Source organism: Xiphias gladius, chromosome 8 (assembly GCF_016859285.1).
Source record: "Xiphias gladius isolate SHS-SW01 ecotype Sanya breed wild chromosome 8, ASM1685928v1, whole genome shotgun sequence".
NCBI lineage: Eukaryota > Metazoa > Chordata > Actinopteri > Istiophoriformes > Xiphiidae > Xiphias > Xiphias gladius.
This window is the reverse complement of record NC_053407.1, coordinates 23976330-23991749: the sequence shown is the minus strand read 5'-3', so window position 1 is coordinate 23991749 and position 15420 is coordinate 23976330. Positions and strand designations below refer to the sequence as shown.

Below are 15420 nucleotides of genomic sequence, written 5' to 3'. Positions count from 1 at the left end.
GCAAATGTTACAGCTTTCACAAATTTGTCACTTTTCTGTTATTCTAAAACTATTGACTGTAACTCAATGCATAATTTCAGCTTCAAACATCAGCTGTTGATATCCCATTCTATATATTGTTCTCAGGCACCCTGGGCACCAAGTAGCCAAAGAGGAAATAACGGATCATTTTGCAGTTACACTCACCACTTAGCTTTTGTGTTTTCCATGTGCACTTATCTTTTATATGTGATTATATTATTTCTAACAGCGTCTGAAGGCAGCAGGAAAGGAGGGGATTTCCTCTCAAGCCTCATTATCCCCTATGAGAGACATTATGTCAGTAAAAGACACACTGCTACTCGCCAGGCCTTTTAATCACTGTAACATACACACACTCACTGTGAGTCAATAACTGTGCCTTGTGCTACACATGTGTGATTCCTGCTGATGTCAGCTTTCTTTTTTCATACAAACGGGGTTTTGAATAATTAAAAGTACTTGACATCAATTTTCTGCTTTGAAACGTGGCCTCATAATTTATCATCAGTGAATGTGACTTTTCTTTACAGGCATTTACGGAAAGAATAATATGACGAACGAGTGTCACAGCAACACGAAGCACAGGGTATAATATCCTAGAATAGAATCGTAGGCTAATATATACAGTAGTAGGTAGGCCACAATGCTTATTAAACTGACAAGGCCATTGACAGTGATTCAAATCCTTAACTTGTGTAATACCACTATGTAAAGATATTCATTCAATATTTTACTCTACAATTCCTAAGTATTAGGCTATCAGAGAAATGTATTTCCAATTGCAAAAGTTCTTCTTGTGCAGAGCGGCCTCTCTCTCAGAGTGTTATTATATTATCAGAACGTTTCAGATGGTTTTTGATCAAACATTCACGTATAAGAAGCATTTCAAAGGCTGTAGCTGGTAAGGGCAGAGCTAATTGGACCTACAATTGCGCGGCAGTGTGATCTAACAGTGCATCATATGTTGTTGATCGCATGTTTTGTATGTGGAAATCATCTGAACATAACCATAGCTGTCAAATAAATGTTGCGAAGCAAAAGTAGACTATTTCCCCCTGATATGTAGTGGAGGGGGGGAGTATGAATGAACAGAAAATGGAAATACTCAAGTAAAGCACAGGTGCTTCAAAACTGCACTCAAGGTACTTAGTTACTTTCCACCACTGGTCACTGGCCCCCACCGACTATAAGAGATGCCGTGCCAGGACACTGTAACTTGTCAAAGTGGGAAAAACATTGGTGCGATTAATAATATTGATGATGGCTCCCCTCGGCCACGATTACTGTACAGTAACTACACATGTGGTTCGTGACTCGTTGGCTGTGGAAAGTTGTATCATACACAGACAAATTAGCAAATGAAAAATGTAAATTTTAAGCCTTTAAAAACTTTTTGGCCAATCCATATAAAAATGGTAAAAAAGAAAAAAAAGAAAAAGAAAAAAAACTCCCGTCCATCTGCTGCTGAAGACCGTGAGAATCAGTCGAAAGCTCCCGGAAAAAACTAGTGAGCTGCTATTTAAACAAAGAATTAATGAAATACAATTAAGTGGTACATGTTAAGACAATTTTACAATTTTTGTATTTGGATGGCACGATTCAGAACCAGTATTTTCAACTCGTCAGCGCCTTAAAATGAACAGTTTGAATGTCTCGAGTGGTTTTCGACAGTTGTGAACGGCCGGCTTGCCGTGCCTCGTGAACTGCGCGTTCGTGCGGCCGTCCTGGCCAGCCCAGTATCCCGGTGCGCTCGCTCCCGCGGCAGAGGCTGGTGGAAAAAACTGCAGCGGCTGTTGCCGAAGCCACGCAGAGAGGAGCCGTGTGCGAAACCCCCCCCACCGGCACTGACAAGAGTTTGAGCCGCACAAACTCGGATTTTCCTTGTTCCCGCCGAGGACGACCTTGTCAAAACCGGGATTTATGGCTGCCGGGAAGTGGTAGAACCGACCGGGCGACAGTCGGCGTCTAAAAGGTACGGAAAAGTTAGCTAAGGGTTCCTTTCTCCCCAAAATTGAAAGTGTCTCAGCCACAAGACTCGTCGGTTTCCTTCGGCTGCCAAGTTCCAGTTTGTACGGCGGGGCAATGCCGCGTCTTTACGAATAAGCTAGCGGCTCCGTGTTGTTACGTTAGCGCCAAGTGTCCAATTTTTGCAGCCCATGTCCAGGGATGCGAGGACGGCGGAGAAGTTTGCTAGCCGTTAGGTTTCACCGAACTGAATGGTAGCTAACTGACTGCGTGCTGACTTCGTAACGTTGCAACATAGCCGCTGCTCCTGTCAGAATAGAGTGGGAGCCGAAAAACCACTGGGAAACATCTCAGTCTGGTCAGAAATTCGATGCCGCCTGTGTTTCTGGTTTTGCTCAAAAGTTTGCTCTAAAGTGGTTTAGTTTTGGCGTACGCCCGGCTTGGATACGAGTCCGCACCGAAACAGAACTTCTCAGTGTTTACAAGATGGGATAGGCAGCGTTTCACTTACCGCTTCCCGACCAGACAGGGGTCCCAGGGACCACCAGGGGTCTTTTCAGAGGGAACTGGTGAGAGATGGTTTCATTTGAGATATAGTTCACCACCCGAGATATTAATATAATAACGTGAGGAATAGAGACGAGTAGAGGGAGGATGTCAACTGTTGCGAGCAGGGTTAGCTTCCTACCTGCAGAACAGATACCAATACCACGTTATATGCAACAACAACAACACTTATTTAACAGGAATTTATTTGACCACATCGTCACCAAGTGGGGTCTGTGATGCAACACATAGATTCAGTGCTGCTTAGACTGTTTTGTCAAATAAAGCCATGGATATAAAAGTATGTTTCTTCCCCTGCAGATTTTAATCATTTGATTGTATTAGTGTGAAATAACTCTTCATTTGAAGGTGTAGTTTATCCCCAGAATTCCCTCTACCCTACCTGTGAACAGGTGTAGGGGATCATCCTGTCTTGTTGTCCCTTTCCGTCGAAAACCTGTCTTCAACGTATGTTTCCTGACATTGAGGGTGACCCATGTGAGACCTTTTGTGCCACAAACCTGATCACCTGCGTTATCCCCATTATGTCATTGGAGTCTACACTCTATAGTGGGACATGGGACATGCATTGTACTTCGTAAATGAGCTGCTGTTGTCTACATTGCACTGTGAGTAATTTTATATGTATCTTAGGCATGTTTTGAATAACTGTCTCTCCCTCTGCCCCTGTAAATCAAAAGCGAGACTGTAATTATAGCCTAAAGCATTAAATAACACACAAAATGTACCAGAACCACGACGCTGCTTAATTTTCTAGGAGAAAAAAAATTGCCTTTCTAAATTGGCAATTATTACCTCCTAAAAATGGAGATTGAGCAGGAAGGCTCTAACAAGTGATGAAAGAAATTAAATATTAAATGAAGGCCTGTAAATGACCAAATTTGAGGTTGTAGGAGAAATGTGAACATTTTCTAAAGAGGATATTTTCACCTGTCAACATCCATTGTCTCAGGTGAGTTGTGAACCATTAGGTCAGGCTAAACGTTCAAAAATAAATCCTATTCTGTAGTCAGTTTAGTTATACGACAAAGTAATATCTGAAATGAAGTTCTAGTTCCCATTACTCTGAGGCACTGCAGGTAACAGACCACATGCAAGAACAACATTAAATGCTCTGTTTTGAATCCAGGACTGGCAGATAACAGTAAAAAGTGCACATCGCACATTCTTGGTGATGTCTTAGAAGAATAGTTTTGTTGGACCTACAGACCGAGACCGAAGATGTTCCATTTACAACCATGTATCTCAAAGAAAAGCAGCAAATTCTTATATGTTAAATGCCTAAGCTGGTGAATATTTGCCACTTTTGCTTTAAAAATTGCTGAAGTTGTTAATCAGTTACTTTGCTGTCAATGAACCAATCAGTTAATTCAATAATCATTTCAGTGCTAGGTATAAGGGCTTAAAAATTAGCAGGGGAGAGCACAACATGCACTGTAATTGTCAGCAAGTTAGTTACTCATCCAGCATGTCTTTTCACAGATACTATACATCACAGTATAGGTCAGACGCTGATCTCAAGGTGGGTTGCCAGTGATGGTCTAAATGCTTAAAATTAACGAAAAATGTACAAAATATAGTTAGCTTGAGAGAAAAAACATCAGCATCAGACCCCAGCTACCCATACCGTTCAAATCCTAGTTCAGATTCTGCAGAACTCCACAGTATCCTTTACTTTTCTGCAGTAGTAAGTACTCAACTCTTTTGTTTATGTGAAGAATGTGAAAGTGAAACATTCTTTATTTTCAGTGTCACAAGTTCAGGCCAGTGAAAACTGAAGTACGCTACCACACTAAACCTCATTCTGTTCAAAACAGACACTGGGCCCTTGATAAATGAGATCTTCTTTGTGCGTTCGTGTGGGACTGTAGTTGTCAGTTCTTGTTTTTACTTGCTCCTTGCTCTTGTTTTGATTACCACTCGTGAGTTGACAGTGTCAACAAAGGCGGGCGTCTGACATTGTTACTTCTTCACCTGTTTAAAGCGAATGAGGTGGAGGCGGATTTACTATGATTCCAGATTGGCCCCCTGATAATTGCAGATGCCAGCCCCCAAAGTATGCGGAACAAATATTTGTTGGATTGTTTCCGAGATTTCTGAATTGTGAATGCACCTGACATTCTTTGTGGCGAGCAACAGGAATATAGTATTTTGTGTTGATCTTGACCTTTTGGCTTTACTAGGCTACATGAGGTTTTGTGATTCCCCTTGTCTTTGACTGATGGAGATAAAGTCTGCCTAAATGATCAGAACAGTTCATGACATTTATTGCATGGCAGCTGATGGACAGTCATAAGTATTTTGTTTGCATTTCACCTTTCTGTTGGCCTAGCACAGACCTTCAGCTGCAATATTGATCTACGCTATTACAGCAGTGCGTTAGAGGAGATGACATAAATGTGACATAAATTACTTTTTCCATTACAATAGGCTCTTTTTGCGTTTTAAAGGAATGTCATGGGTGACTCACTGGCCTCGAGGCATATTGTGAAATGGCAGTGCAGTGAGACGTTCAAAATATATCCCTTCACATTGTGAATTGGCATGAAAGTGGTTGCTGTTTGCCAGAAAGATCAGTGACCCAGACCTTCACCTGATCTGAGGCTTATCACTATTTGTTTATCAAATAGATAGCCATACGTGTTTAGGAAATGGATATTAGTGCCACTTCCTTAACAAATAAAACAAATTGTAGTCTTTATATTTTTAATGATAAAACCAAAGTCAGTAACCCTCTGCTTGTTTGTCTCTATAAAACATGTATTGTGAACATCAAAAGTGCTTAATTTTGCTGCAGGAAAAACAACCCAGCCACTGAATCAATATTTCTCAACAGCAGAGTCTCCAGTCACAGTAAATGTGTTAGTTGTGTTTTACTGTAGTCCATCACACAGATACATTCAGTATATTCACATTTATTCATAATAACTGTTATGGCTACCAAATTTAATGTGGGATTTTTAAATCTTTTACTGAAATATACCAAAAACATGTTCCAATGCACTAATTATTAGCACATAGAAAATCTGGCTTTTGAAAGCATTCAGCACATTCACTTATAATTTTGGCATATAAGTAAAGCATGTTATTGAGTTATTTGAATCTAATAAGCCCTTTTAAGACATTTGTGTACACCACACTTATGCTTTTTTCCCGCAGGCATAATAGTATTTCGGGATTTGAATTATGTGCAAGTGCACATCTACTTCAAAGACATCGAGTTATGCACAGTCAAAATGTTTTTAATTGTGACTGGCAGAAAAAATGAATAGTGTTTCAGAAGGGAAAATTCAGAAGTGCAGAATTCAGGAGTTTTCACCTCTTATCCTAACCCTGTAATAACTGATTTCAATATACTGTATTAGCGCTTTATTTTAAATGTGACACAGTGGGGCTAGCTGAGATCTTGTCACATTAATTGTAACTTGAGATTGAAAGCAGCGTGCACTTGTCAGAAACAGCAACCGTAATTCAAAGACTTGTTTGTTGGCTAATATGAATCTCCTGAACATTTGTTTTGGAAAAAGTCAGTGACATAAATAATAGATTATTTCTTGGTTGACAGAATGAATGTGTATGTGTGGGCCCTGAGACAGATCTGTGAGGGAAGTGTCATGTGACGCCCTGACCCTTGACCTCTCCCCCTTTCCCTGAGCCAGGGCTTGAGCTAGGTAACAGGTGTGACCTAGAGGTTAAGGAGTGCACACACACACACACACACACACACACACACACACACACACACACACACACAGAAACCTTCTCTCTCTCTCAAAGATGGGCTGTTTGCAATAGAACAGCAATGATATGAATACCAGATTAAAATCTTATCATAGTAGTTTTAGAATTTTGGATTTATTTTTACAGTGATGTGCGTGTCTGTCTGACTGACAGAGTTCCGTGTGCAGCGGTAACTAAGTGGGGACTGGAGGCTTCTCTGTGCACAGCCACCTAGCTAGTACTTCCTCATAGTCTTCATGTGAGGTGTTAAGGGGACATCTGTAAATTGTAGCTAAAGAAAATAACCTGGGTTACACCTCCTCTAAACTGCATGAACATTGGTCACGCACCGCGCCACCCTCCACCACAAGTAAATGCTACATCTGTTAACAAGGGAAAATAACCTATGTTATAATAACATTAGCGCCACACAGGAAGGCTTAACGGATATTTACTTTGACCAAGAAAACCTAAATGAAAACGAATGCTGTACAAATATTTCATCCACACCTGAGTCCCATGCTTGCCTTTTTTCTACTCTGTTTCTACACTGTTTTCAGACTCAGAGATAATGTAACGGTTGCGTTGATGCTGAAAACCTGCGTAGGGCTACTTCTTTCCACACAGAAAATTGATCAGGAATAGTTAAGGGAATGATAGAGAACTGGACCAGTAAGTAAAATCAATAATGGCATTGTTATCAATAAAATCTTACCAATTCCCATTCTCAGTAATAACACTTTTCAATCCAGATTCATGCTACTCCTTTTCTGAAGTGTCTTTGAACAAAGCGTTGAATCCCTCCTCACTCCAGGACTGCTGTACTTTAGCTAGGCCTGCAATCTGACCCGCCCATGTTGTGGCACAAGTCAAATAACAATTTCTTACGGACAGCAATGGAGTATCACATTCATATTTTTGTTTCACATACTCTTGTTGAGGTCTTGGGCAGTATACTATTAATATCTATTCCAGTATCCTGCTCACAGATGTCCCTGCACACCAGAATAAATGATCAAAATGAATCGAAGTTTGCTCCTCACACTCTTGTCAGTTGACTGAAAAGTCTGAGCTTGTTAAATGATAGGTTTGTTAAAACTGTGGAATTTTTGAGATTGGTAACTAGGATCAAGGTCTAAAGTTCAGCATAACACCTGCATGATTTCTCCAAATTGAGGACAAAAACTCCACAATATTTAATCCCACTTGAGATTTCCCAAATGTCACACTCTTTGTGATAAACAACATTATTCCCCTTTTACACCATCAGGAATTTGGCCATGTAGTTGCCCTTTAAACAAAACACTCCAGGTTTTAGAAGGTCAGTGGTGTCTGATAAGTGCAGTTTGGGCTGGAAGCCATGTCTAAAAACTTTAGCTCTGTCTGCAATCAAGGCAGAGCTGGAGCCTAGTTGCGTTTTGTTTTGGATCTCTGGTCTTGATATAATTCGTGTTGGCAGCTCCAGGTCATGGCTTATACAGAGTACATTTTGCAGCTACCAGGCAATAACATTGCACCTACCAAAAGTCAGTGTACTATCAGCTGAGTCATCCAGGTGGGAAGATGTCAGAGCAAATTAAAGTAATCCACTGGACCCCAGAACTCAACCAGATGAATAGTGAAGCAAGTCCAGTATATTTTAATATTTTTTGATTATCAAAAGCCCCTTTTTTTTTAAAATAAGTGTTTTCCTTCATGAAATCACATTTTTATTTTGGGTTTATTGACTGAGGAATTATGCATCAATATCAGGTAGATATAAAACTGACCTTTTTGGTTCTTTACTTAATTTCAGACTCGTGGCATGTGACATTATATCCATGTTATGTCAGGTCAACCAAATAGGGCTGTAGTCTCATGGTCGACTGGTTGATTGGCTGGTCCATATGCTCTCTTCCAATCTCTGTTGTCACTTTCATAAGGAGAAAAGCACTACATCAACAGCCTTCCAGGATTAATCCATTATTTCCTGTGGCAGTGAGAGAGACAGACTACCTGTGAAAACGGGGTTGTTGTGAAAACTCAATTGAGAAGATGAAAATTTTGCAAACTGCGGTTTGCCTACAGAGCTCAACAACCAACGTGACATATCATCTAAAAACAGAGGGCTAACTTCTCTGCATTTGGATGCTCAGTCAACTTTCGTGTTTAATGCTTGAGGCTTTGATTGTATATTCCTAAATAGTTGTTATGCTGGGATCACCAGTTTATATCATTCAATATAAAAAAAAATAGGAATATGGGCAGGTGCACGCTGGGCAGCTCTGAGTCTGTTGTTATAATTTCAGTATAATTAGGTTAAAATGATTTAACATGCTGCAAATAATAGCTCTTCATGTTTATTTAAATTTCATTTTTGCTAATAAGGCTACCAGATAGAGTGCACTGTGGCCGATTTAGTTAATCTAGAGATAATATGCAGATTTGTCCCCCCCCCCCCGTGATCAGTTGATTGGTTGAAGAGTAGGTACGATTGCAGTTGACCAAGATTTTCTTTTGTTCACTACAGCCCTACAACCAAGTGCAATCAGTCTTTGATCTGTGGCTTGTTGGAAAATGGTGGATGATAAAGGAGTAGATCAAAGTGACACTGTGAACTTCAATTTAGCCAGAAGGCATCTACCCTTGTTGGGGTATTTGATCTGTGAGAGGGACATTCATCAATGTCTCACCAGCTACCTTGTGTTCACTTGTGTTTGTTCAAGTTTCTGTCTGGCCATTTGTGTGCTCATACTGTTCTCATGTTATACATGTGGACAAACATACATTAAAGGAGTAAAAATGTGATAAGACCGTTAATAAGTTTGGGAAAGATTTGTCCCTGTAGTATGCATGTTTCATAAAACCAGCAAAAATTGATCAGCAGTACTATATTAAATGTAAAAATGTTACTACTTGGAGTTATGTTTTATTCTTGGGATTTACTTGTTTGTGGTCTAATAAAGTACAAATTATAAATCAGCTTTTTAATCAAGAGTTTTCATTCAGATGATGAATGAAATATTGATGGCAAATATTGATGCCTCTTATTTTCACTGCATCGATTTTGTTTTCCATGTTGCTTTGCTATTTATTTACTATTTGAAGAAAGTTGATGAATTTTAAACAGTTTAAAATGTTTCTGTTTGACCTTTAAAGGAATGTTAATTTGGTAAACATTTGTGATTGTCTGGGTATGTCAAGGCCATGGCTTTTCTGATAAGCTATTAGTTAAGGTGTTGACCTTGAAAATGCAACTCTAATAAGCTATTAACTGAGTTGTGCATAAAAACTTGAAATGAAATAATCAAAAGACTTGTCAGCCTGTAGTGAAGATGCTCATATCTAGCCTTTAGACAAGTTATTCATATTTGGCCCAGTCTAAAAACAAATAGTTATTGCTGCTTTTCATTAATAAGTCAGAATGCGGGGCGCACTGGTAGCTCACCTGGTTAAGGATGAGTCCTTACCGCCCTTTGCTGCATGTCAGACCCCGCCCCCAACCTTTTCTGTCTCTCTCTACTGACTGTCAAATAAAGGCAAAAATTCCATTAAAAAAAAAAAAAAAAGTTAAGAATGCATTATTCCAACGAGCCTCTGTACCCCAGCTGTTTTGCTATGCATTCAAATGAGGGCTATTAGCTTAGGTGATGACTCTAATGACTAAACTCTGGGTCTTGGCTGAAAGCTGTATGCTGCTGCTCATCCCCTGGGCAAACTTTGTCCTTTCACCAAAGTGTGTGATTTAAAAGTGTGTCTCCTTCTCACAGGGTAGGCAGAGTTCAGCTATTCAGCATATTCCTAACTGACTTAATGGTCTAAACCTGTTCGACTTAATGATTTAGTGGTGTCCGATATTCTCCGTTTGAACTGAATAGTGTGTGTGGGATAAACGACTACTTACTCGCATCACTCTGTGAGGTCCACTATACAAAGGCTGAGCCAGGGCCAGTGGTGATTTAAGGCCTTTTCATTGTCGATGTCTTCCAGACCTCTCACCTGTCTTCTGGCTTGTAAAAAACACAATGTCTGCTTAAAAAGCTCATTGATGTGGGTCATGTCAGACATTACATTAGCTGTTTGCTTTCGGTTGTCAGTGGAAGGTCTAATAGATGATAAAGTGGCAGTATGTAGAATGAATGTTCTGCCATTTTTGAAGGTGAATGACCTGATGGCGCACTTCTGTCTCAAACCCCTCTAACCCCCTCTAACATTTTACCCTGGCTTGGAGACCATCCGCAAACCTGGTTCCAACACCACTTAAAGGGGTTCAGTTAAATATATCTAAGGAAGATTGTGGGTCTTGGCTATAGGCCCGCTTATAAGTCAGCTTACTGATTTTATTCAAACTTCTCATAACAGATTAAATGACTGGAGACAAATTTCTGTTCTTTGTGTGGTTGTTGAGACATTGTGTATACACTCTGGCCTGCATACCAAGCTTGATATGTTCTGTTATTTCTCAGGCTCCAACTAACTAACAGAGCAGTAGACTTGAACTAATTAGTGATTTTGTGGCTAACAGCATTCAAGAAATTCCTAGGGCTTTTCACCAAAAAAAAAAAAAAAAACTAAAAAGTAGTTTACTTTTAGAGAAGGCATCAGTGGAGAAGGTATCAATTTCTAATACATTTTTGCTAAAGATTACAAAATACATAGAACATTTGTTGCGGTTTCCTTAGTTGGAGACCCATCCAAGCCAAACAAAGCCGTTGTTGGGGAAAGAAAGTTTGTGACATTAACAAGCTATGTCAGTATGACAGATTGGGACATATTAAGTAAATGGTCATTGTTACAGTCATGTTATGAAAAAAAAACTGTATAAAATGTGAAAAAAGGCCAGCACAAAGTGGTGGCAGGACTAATGGCAACTTACCTGGCAAACATTAGCCAGCCTAGCTAGTCTGTTACCCTCTATCTGACAAAACGATTACACACTAGTTAGGTTTAGCAGGCAAACTCTTCAGTAAATCGTTTTGATTGCTTAATTATTTGTTTTAAGCTGATTAAACACAGCCTTGATTCTTTAGTAATATTCCATGTTATAATGGTGATAATGCCCTCCGAGTACACCTGGTTCTGCAGTATCACATATTCAACCAGCAAACTGTCCTTGCAATAACAACATGGATTTAAAATATTGAGTTTCTCTGTAAAAAGTAACCGTAATGTTAATTCATGTTAATTGCACAGTGGCTTAAGTGTAGACAGAAAAATGTTCAGAATGGCCAGCACAAAATTAATCAATAGTTGTTAGATCGTACTCCCACAGAAAATAACTGATGGTATGGTTAAAAAAAAAAAAAAAAAAAAAAAAAGAAACGGCCATACATACTTACTGCCAGGCTAATCACATTTCCAACAAATAATACAAACTCAACTTGGCAAATTCTTGTGTCACAGCATTATGGCAAATGTATAAAATTAAAGTCTCTAGCCTAATTTTTTCATACATTTGTGGATTCTTGACGTCAAAAGTCCCAAACCAACCACAAAGAATGTGTCATGCAATAATTACTCCTTGTAGATAATGTGGCCTAATTTTTTATACCAATTAATGCCATTGTCTTTGAAGGAACTTTGCTATAAATTCTTAACTCTTTACCACTTAATTAATCCCTGCTTTCTTTTTTACCATGAAATGCAGATATATTGCCTGAATAAAACATTCTTTCTCAGAGTTTTGCAATCCAAGCTTCTAATACCACCCTCAGTCTGAGAACTAACACATTTTACAGCTTGAGGCTGGAATGGGAAATGGCCAGTAAAGACCTAACAATATGTGGTGGGAGATCAAATCCCTGGATGAATCTGATTTCCAGTTTCATTAAGAAGCAAAATGGCTTCAGGCTCAGTCCCACAGTTCTGTAGTTCTGGTGATTAAATTGGGGTGTGGATAGATATGCAGTAAAGCGAATATCTATGAAATACAAATAAAACACTGCCAATGAAGTGACATGCAGTCACATGCATTTAACCCCACTCAGCATGTGTGCACACCTGCACATCCACACTTTACATTTTCAACACTGTCATCATGTATCTCTGGAACAGGTGAAAAATATCCCCTTCATCAACCGTGCTTCTCCAGTTAGGCTTTTGATCTAGTGTTGGCACCGGTCTGGCCAAGTGGCTATTGCTCTCAGGGATTTGCATTGACTGAATCTGACTGTCTAAGACCCTGACTGACTTTTAACACTGGAGACAAGTGCTACAGCTCCAAAAATTACCAGTGGAAATGGGAAACTCTCCTGACGAAGTTTGGCCAGGGAGAAATGATAGTGTCATGACTACGCTTTCATTGTAAAGCAATATCTTTGCTTCAGTTGTTTCTCCACTGAATTTTGCATTAAAACTTCTGAAGCGTTGTTGATACAAAAAAAAGTGTTACATGGTCTCTGACTTTTAACAGCCTTGATGCTGTATTGAACTCCATATATGGAAGGATAATTCTTCCTTGCAGGATCTGTGGTGATCTATCTACACAAGTATTTGTTTGAGTTAGGGCAAGGCCTCCGTGATTGGTTGTGGCTATGGTGAGGTCAAAACAATTCTGCCTTACTCAACTCTGAGAGCACAAAGGGGTACTTGGTTTGGCCATGTTTTGACCTTACTAGCTCTCCTGGACTCACCCTGCATCTTAAAATAACTTGCTACATGTTGTGCTGAAATCTCTCAGACATACCTTGCTGCTGTTGGACTTGTTTACCATGGTGAAGCCGAGCTCTCCCTAATGTTGGAAATTACAGGCCTGGATGGGGGCTACTTACATGCCTCAGTACTATCTTGTAGATTCATCTGAAGCACCGACCTTTCAGGATGACGTGTGGTAGGTTTCTGGAGGTGGGTTGTGTGAGTCTGTATGTTTTGTTAGGTATCAAAACAGCTATCAGTTACACAGCTTTGCCTGCAGAAGAAAACTTAAAGACTGCTTTTTGGAGCTTCATTTTGCAGAATTCCCTTTGGTTGCATGGATGTATTCTGTAGTCTAAATATTCTATATGGTTCTTAATTTGCATTTTGACGAAGCTCAGTGGAATAAAAAAGTCTCATAAATTACAGATGAGATGGATGGAGGGGGTGGGTGTGGTGCCTCTCTCCAAATCCACACTTAATAATGGCTCTTCCTGACACTGCAAATGTGTAAAACCTTCCTACACTGTTCTGAAATCTAAACTAGGTCATCGTGAGTCCCTTATTTCCATCCAGATTTGAAATTGAGAAATGCTCTGCTCCTTATCTCTTGTTCTTACAATAAGACCCCTTGTCTTTTTTAAGAGCAGTTTTCTAATCTTATCCTAATTCAGTGATGGACAGGAACGAGTTTAATACTGCTGTTCTTTGACTTTTGCCGATTCAGGCTATTGGGAACATTGTGTTAAGTCCTGTCTTAAAATGTAGTAGTGCTTCCAGTATAGTGTGACTACTATCTAATCATAGTTTTATTACTATGTCACACTGCATGGACCATAAAGCAAAACATAATGACAAATAACCCAATTACTACGTCATATATACCATAATCCAGTGTTGGTACTCTTAAAATAATTAATAGTTAGTGTTCATGAGATATAGTCCTCACTCACAGATGTGAGATATTTCGATTGTCAAATTAGTGTCAAGCTCAGTAGTACAGATAGGCTCTGACCACGAATGATTCATCTTTGAAATGGCGCCTCTTTGATTCTGTGTGGATGATAAGAGAAAATTACATTTAGTCTCAATAGAAAGTTCAAAGGCTATATAGCTGGAACAATAAATATCCTGGCAAAGAGAAGAACAATCATACCATACAGTATTTGTCACTCTGCATTCCAAGGTGGTTAAGACATTATGCAATATTCATATGCTCCCCAGCATTCATCACCTCACCACTTGTAAATAAACATCCACAGCCTGACCTTGCCTGACACAGCAAGACTCTTTTCTACAAATAATCCTGCTGGTGCTGCTCAAATTAAATTTGCAGACTCACCCGATTTTCGAGTCACCCAGCTGAGTGAAGGCACATCTCAAATTACCTGTTTAACTCATAGACCCTCCTTTTAGTCTGTGTCTCACATACACAAAGGCACAGACAGCCCATTCACGCTGTGATCTCAGTAACAATATTAGTGCATGGTGTATCTCTGTGACAGTAACTCCCCCTCGGTTGCATAAGTTTTTGTCGTTTGGCGCATGACAGGATCTGGATCACATGAAGAGCGAAATGGCAAGAAAACAAACACTCCCATTCCTTCAGACCCTGGCCCTCACCGGGGCCATACCACAGCTATATCAGGCTGGCAGGCTGACGGGTGCTCCTGGCTGAATTTATGTAGGGGATGAGACAAGTGTGATGTGTCCGTCTGAGAATGGTGTGAAAGAGTGTGTAGCACTGTGAAAAAAGAAGAAACGGAAGTCCTTATTCGGATGACTGGAGCATTTTTTTTTTTTTTTTTTTGGGGGGATTTGGCATCTGAACTGACTGCTTGCTTGCGAAACCTCTGTGTGCGTGAGTGTGTGATTGTGGTAGCAGGTGGATGTCCTGCCCAGATATTGGCATTCAGCCACTAGACTTGGGCCACAGGATGAGGAAGAGGAGGAGGAAGAGGAAGAGGTTGAGGAGTAGGGAGAACTATGATCTAGATCTGTTGACTGACAGGAACAGTGGCTGTGTAGAAACTAGCCAATAAGCGTGAGGCTGGCAAACAAGACCACAGCACAACAAGATCCAGTATTCAGTTGATTTTATGGACCCAGCACTGGGACATCATAATTTGAGATCAAAGTGAAAATATGATACTCAAAAATAAGGATTGGTTTCTCCCTTGGTTTTTCTCTGATACTAGTATTGCATACTAAGGAGGAGTTTTAGTGGATATGTGGAAATGTCTTTGTTTTCTTGTCTGAAGAAGATAAAAGATGTAAATGGAGGATATATATACACGTATTTACTCTGGTATGTATATGCCAGCATATCTTCCCTTTGGGCAAGTGCTAGAGTAGAACACCTGCACCGACACGTGATGGAGACTCTGCAAAGATCAGAGGAAACCCTTTCTGTGTTTGTTTCTTTAAGTGAAGAAAAGCAAGGTGGCTCTGGAAGGAGCAGGCGGGAGGACTATTTGGAAGATGATAATGTTTCTTACACTGTGATATGTCTCTGCTTGTGTCATCAATTCTCGC

General features: G+C 39.9%; 1 protein-coding gene across 3 annotated transcripts in view; it reads left to right on the top strand.

Moving 5' to 3' along the window:
- Positions 1–1868: 1868 nt before the first annotated feature.
- peak1 (pseudopodium-enriched atypical kinase 1) overlaps positions 1869–15420 on the top strand; it is a 108210-nt gene continuing 94658 nt past the window's right edge. For 2 of the 3 annotated variants that reach the window (XM_040133120.1, XM_040133121.1), the window contains exon 1: positions 1869–1993. The gene's annotated coding sequence lies outside the window, so the exon portion shown is untranslated. Of the gene's footprint in view, positions 1994–12865; positions 13096–15420 lie in introns of those variants that run through there. The other variant, XM_040133122.1, reaches the window with a different exon arrangement.